The sequence below is a fragment of the Arachis ipaensis genome, chromosome B7, assembly GCF_059453495.1.
Source record: "Arachis ipaensis isolate K30076 ecotype BB chromosome B7, ASM5945349v1, whole genome shotgun sequence".
Taxonomy (NCBI): Eukaryota; Viridiplantae; Streptophyta; class Magnoliopsida; order Fabales; family Fabaceae; genus Arachis; species Arachis ipaensis.
In genome coordinates, this window is record NC_142442.1 from 17606471 (window position 1) to 17612259 (window position 5789).

A 5789-nucleotide genomic window follows, 5' to 3' on the forward strand; every position below is an offset into this window, starting at 1 on the left:
AAACCGAAGAGTGTGTGGAGAAGTTATGGAGGGAAGAGAGGGAGTGTTGGTAACCATACCCAAAAAGTGGATTTCCAAAACCATGTAACTGCATCACCATTTGAAAAGACTTGAAAAGACATGACCTCATTCAAGAAAGATTTTATTTGATTTTTAAAAATAAAAGGGAAGTTAATTTTAAAATTTGAGAAAAACAACAAAATTAACCTGAAACACCTTTTTGGGCCAAAATTAAATCCTCTTGAAATCCTTTTGGGCCACAAAACATTTATTGAAAACTTTTTATGAAACACACAAGTCATCAAAAATAACAAACAAGATTGTAACATTCATGTTAGGGTCTTGAAGTGATATGAGATTAATGAAACACATTTGGACCACTCTTGATCTGAATATTGAGGTTGGCCCAGATTGAGGTTCATTGCAAATAAGCCCAGAACACGCTGACTTGATGAAAACGTTCATCACCTGCCCAGAATTGTCTCATGCCTGTTTATGAGACAAAAAGCTCCAGCAAATATATCAGCATTTTTCAAACAAAGAATCATGACTCAAGATTCCTAGACAAGTCCTAAGCATGCAGAATCTATCCTCAGCTAATGGTTTTGTAAAAATATCTGCTAATTGCTCCTCTGATTTAACAAATTGAATACTAATATCCCCCTTTTGGACATGTTCTCTTATTGAGTGAAATTTCACTTCAATATGTTTAGTCCTAAAGTGCAAAACTGGATTTTTAGAAATATTAATGGCACTCATATTATCACACAGCAGGGGAATATTTTCAGCATTTAATTTGTAATCAGCAAGCTGCGTTTTTAACCATAAAAGCTGAGAAAAACAAGAGGAAGCAGCTATATACTCAGCCTCTACAGTGGAAAGGGCCACTGTTGGTTGCTTCTTACTTGACCATACATTTAAGGACTTCCCAAGGAAGCAACATAAACCAGAAGTGCTCCTTCTATCAACTCTATCACCAGCAAAATCTGCATCACAATAACCAACTACAGAAAAATCATCAATCTTAGGATACCAAAGACCAAAATTGGATGTGCCATGAACATATCTAATGATCCTTTTAACTGCAGAAAGATGTGACTCTTTAGGTTTGGATTGGAACCTAGAACACAATCCAACACTTTGCACAATATCGGGCCTAGAGGAAGTTAAGTACATAAGGGAGCCAATCATTCCTCTATACCTAGTCTCATCAACATCTTTCTCAGTTTCTCCCTTATCTAATTTAGAACTAGGATGCATGGGAGTTCCCATGGGTTTGGCATTTTCCATACCAAATTTCTTAACTAATTCCTTGGCATACTTTTCTTGATGAATGAAAATACCTTTTTCAGTTTGTTTAATTTGCATCCCAAGGAAGAAATTAAGTTCACCCATCATACTCATGTCAAATTCACTTGTCATGAGTTTTCCAAATTCAGAACAAAGGGATTCATTGGCTGATCCAAAAATAATGTCATCAACATATATTTGGACTAGAATAAAAGAATCATTAGAGTTCTTAATAAATAGAGTTGTGTCAGTGGTGCCTCTTTGAAAACTATTTTTCAAAAGAAAAGAGCTAAGTCTCTCATACCAAGCTCTAGGAGCTTGTCTTAAACCATAGAGAGCTTTAGATAATTTGAAAACATGGTCAAAATGCTCTTTATTTTCAAAACCAGGAGGCTGCTCCACATACACTTCTCTATCTATTACTCCATTCAAAAATGCACATTTCACATCCATTTGATATAATTTAAAACCACAAAATGCAGCATAAGCTAAGAGAAGTCTTATGGCTTCCATTCGGGCAACAGGGGCAAATGATTCATCAAAGTCTATTCCTTCTTCTTGGTCATATCCTTGTGCCACTAGCCTTGCCTTGTTTCTTGCAATGCTACCATCTTCTCCTAACTTGTTCTGAAAAATCCACTTGGTGCCGGTCACTTTTTTTCCACTTGGCCTTGGAACCAAAGTCCATACTTGGTTCTTTTCAAATTCAAGAAGCTCATCCTCCATAGCTTTAACCCAAGAAGGGTCACTCAGTGCTTCCTTGACGTTTTGAGGCTCTATTTGTGAAAGAAGGGCAATGTTTGATCCTTCATTTGCCTTTCTAGTGGAAGACCTTGTTTGCACTCCATGAGAGACGTCCCCAATTACAAATTCCTCAGGATAATTCTTCAAGAATCTCCATTCACGAGGTCTGGTGGACTTGAAGGCAGATTCATTCATCAAGGGATTCTGGGCGCTGCTGGCAACAGAATTCCCTTCAGATTCATGAGACAAAATGGAATTGTCTCTTGAATTTTCAGCATTAGCAGTTTCTGGTTCAGCTTGTCCAGAATTTCCTCTTTTATGATTTTGAGCAGCTTCATCTTCCTTTTGAGCTTGATTTCCTGCATCACAATCTTCCAAAATACTTTGTACCAAGTTAGTATCACAAAATGTAATATATATGGACTCCTCAATAATCCTAGCATCTTGATGATAAACCCTATATGCTTTACTATTTGTGGAATATCCTATAAACAAACACTCATAAGCCTTTGGATCAAATTTTTCCAAATTTTCTTTGTTATTTAAAACAAAACATTTACATCCAAAGATGTGCAAGTAATCTAAGTTTGGTGGGTAGCCTTTCCAAAGTTCATAAGGGGTTTTCTTCAAAAATTTCCTTATGATTGTTCTATTTAAAATGTGGCAAGCTGTGTTAACCGCTTCAGCCCAAAGGAATTTTGGAACATTACTCTCACAAAGCATAGCTCTTGTCATCTCTTGTATGCTTTTATTTCTTCTTTCCACAACACCATTTTGTTGTGGTGTTCTTGGACAAGAGAAGTTGTGAGATATTCCAAATTCCTCACAAAAGGATTCAAACAAATTATTTTCAAATTCAGTTCCATGATCGCTTCTTATAGAAGAGATTTTCAAATCCTTTTCATTTTGAATTTTCTTGCAAAAAGATTCAAAGGCCGAAAAGGCTTCATTTTTGTGTGCAAGAAATAAAACCCAACCAAACCTAGTGTAGTCATCCACAATTACTAAACCATAATGTTTACCACCTAGGCTTTGAGTTCTTGTTGGACCAAATAAATCAATGTGTAGCAACTCAAGTGGTCTTTTAGTAGAGATGTCTTCCTTTGGTTTAAAAGAACTTTTTGTTTGTTTTCCCATTTGGCAAGCATCACAAGTGATGTCTTTGTCAAACTTTATCAAAGGAAGACCTCTTACTAATTCTTTCTTTACAAGTTTGTTTATTTGAAACATACTTGCATGGCCCAATCTCTTGTGCCATAACCACTTTTCAGATTCTTTAGAGTGAAGACAAGCTATATTTTGATCTTTTAGTTCATCAAGAGTAAGTCCATACATATTATTGAAACGCTTGGCAACAAACATCACTTCATTTGTCTTTTCATTAACATCACAGCATTCAAGCCTTTTGAAAACAACTAAATATCCTAAATCACACAGGTGACTTATGCTCAAAAGATTGTGCTTTAAACCACATACCAAAAGTACATCATCAATGAAAGTAGATTGCTCATTACCTACTTTTCCAACAGCAATGATTTTACCTTTACCATCATCTCCAAAGGTCACAAAACCTCCATCATACTTATTTAGTTTGATGAAGTAGGCTGACCTTCCAGTCATGTGCCTTGAACATCCACTATCCATGTACCACATGTCCTTTTTGTTCTTGGATGCTAGGCAAATCTGCATGATGAGTTTCAAGTAGCCTTAGGTATCCAAATTAATTTGGATCCTTTGAAGTTAATCCATCTTGGTTGCCCAAGTGCATTGAAATCGCAAACAACATTGTAGACTTTGTTTCCTACAACTTTCTTTTCAATGAAGCATTGTGCATATGAGTGACCAAATTTCTTGCAATTAACACAATGATTTTCTCGTGTGTGTTGCTGAAAATGATGTGAGTTATATTGCTTGAAATGATTAAAGTTTTGAAATTTTCTGGTTTTTGGAGGAGATGCATTTCTCTTAACAAACTGATTTTTATTAAAGTTATTCCTCTTTGCAAACGCATTTTCACCAGAATTTTTTTGAACATTTTTACCTTTCGAATATGAGGTTTTGTTGTAAAATGGTGGTTTCTTGAAAACAGCCTCATTTTTCGAAACATAACCCAAACCTGGCCGGTTTGAACTCGGTTCAGTTTTTGGTGAAGGCTCAGTTTCACTTGTGTATACTTCATCAAATTTTTCTTCAAGTGTTGGAGCATTTTCAATACCAGATTTGTTTGGTATGGTTTTGGTATTTGATGAAGAAGCCACAAACTTTATAGAGAAAATATTAGAAAATGCATCTTCCTTGGCTATGTAGCCTAAACCAGATTTTTCAAATAATGGTCTTTGACTTGCAAGTAATTTGTCCAAGTTACTAGAACCTTGAGCAAATTTTGCTAAGTCACCATTCAGCCTTTTAATCATATCATTTAATCTTTTATTTTCAGCAATTAACTCATGTGAAGGATCCACAATGTGCTTTCCTTTTAATTTTTCAAGTTCAGATTTTAGAAATCTGTTTTCTTCAATGATGTCCAAAGCACATTCAATTTCTTTCACTTTTTCTTTTAAAAATTCATTTTCAGCTCTTAACACATCTCTTTCAGATCTGCATTCATTGTATTTATCAAGCAGTTTTGATGTGTTTAAAGTGAGATCATCAATAATAACATGCAAATCCTCAATGGTCAAATCATAATAGTTTACCTCATCAAGATTGTTGTTTCCAGCCATGAAGCAGTCTTTGTCATCTCCTTCAGATTCTTCTTCTTCATTTGAGTCATTCTCAAGATCCTCCCAAGCTGCCATGAGTACTCTCTTCCTTTCCTTCTTGCCTTTGTCCTCCTTTTTGAGCTTTGGACAGTTTGACTTAAAATGTCCAGCCTCCTTGCAATGATGGCATGTCACCTTGCTCAAGTCTATCTTTTGCTCCTTTGAACTTGAACCCTTGTATTTGCCCTTGCTTTTTATCATCCTTCTAAATCTCCTAGCAAAAAACAAAAGCTCGTCATCTGAAATACCATCACTAGACTCACTCTCTTTTGGTTCTATTTGTGACTTGAGGGCTATTCCCTTTTTCTTTGAGTCTGTGTTTGTGTGTGTGGCTTCATAGGCAAGGAGTTTTCCTCTCAGCTCATCATAGGTTATGGGACTTATGTTGTTACTCTCGGTTAGGACAGTGGCAGTGTTTTTCCACTATTTTGTGAGGCTTCTGAGGAGTTTTCTCGCCAAGGTTTGTTCTGCATAGTTTGTACCCATAGCATCAAGGTTATTGATTATGATTGAGAATTTCTCAAATGCTTCATCAATGCTTTCTCCATCCTTCATGCTAAACATCTCATACTCTTTTCGCAGCATATCAATCCTCGTTTCTTTGACTTGTTTAGTGCCTTCATGTGTAACCTGGAGTTTTTCCCAGATTTTTTTGGCTGTCTTGCATCTAGACACCTTCCGGTACTCTTCAAAGCTGATAGCACAGTGAAGAAGGTTGATTGCTTTAGCGTTCAGCTCTATCTTCTTCTTGTCATCTTCATTCCATTCAGCTTCTTCTTTCGGAGTCACCACTCCATCAGCACTTGTTTTTGTTGGGATCTTGGGACCACTCACAACGATCTTTCATAAGTTGTAGTCAATGGATTGGATGAAGATCCTTATCCTTTCTTTCCAGTAGGAATAGTTCTTTCCGTTAAAGAAAGGTGGCCGGCTGTTTGACTAGCCTTCAGTGAGGGTGTAGGCAACTGTGGTTGTGCCCAGATTGTTCGCCAT

The 5789-nt window shown here is 36.4% G+C and overlaps 1 pseudogene; it reads right to left on the minus strand.

The window, feature by feature from the left end:
* Positions 1–418: 418 nt before the first annotated feature.
* LOC148550472 (uncharacterized) lies at positions 419–5789 on the minus strand (annotated as a pseudogene).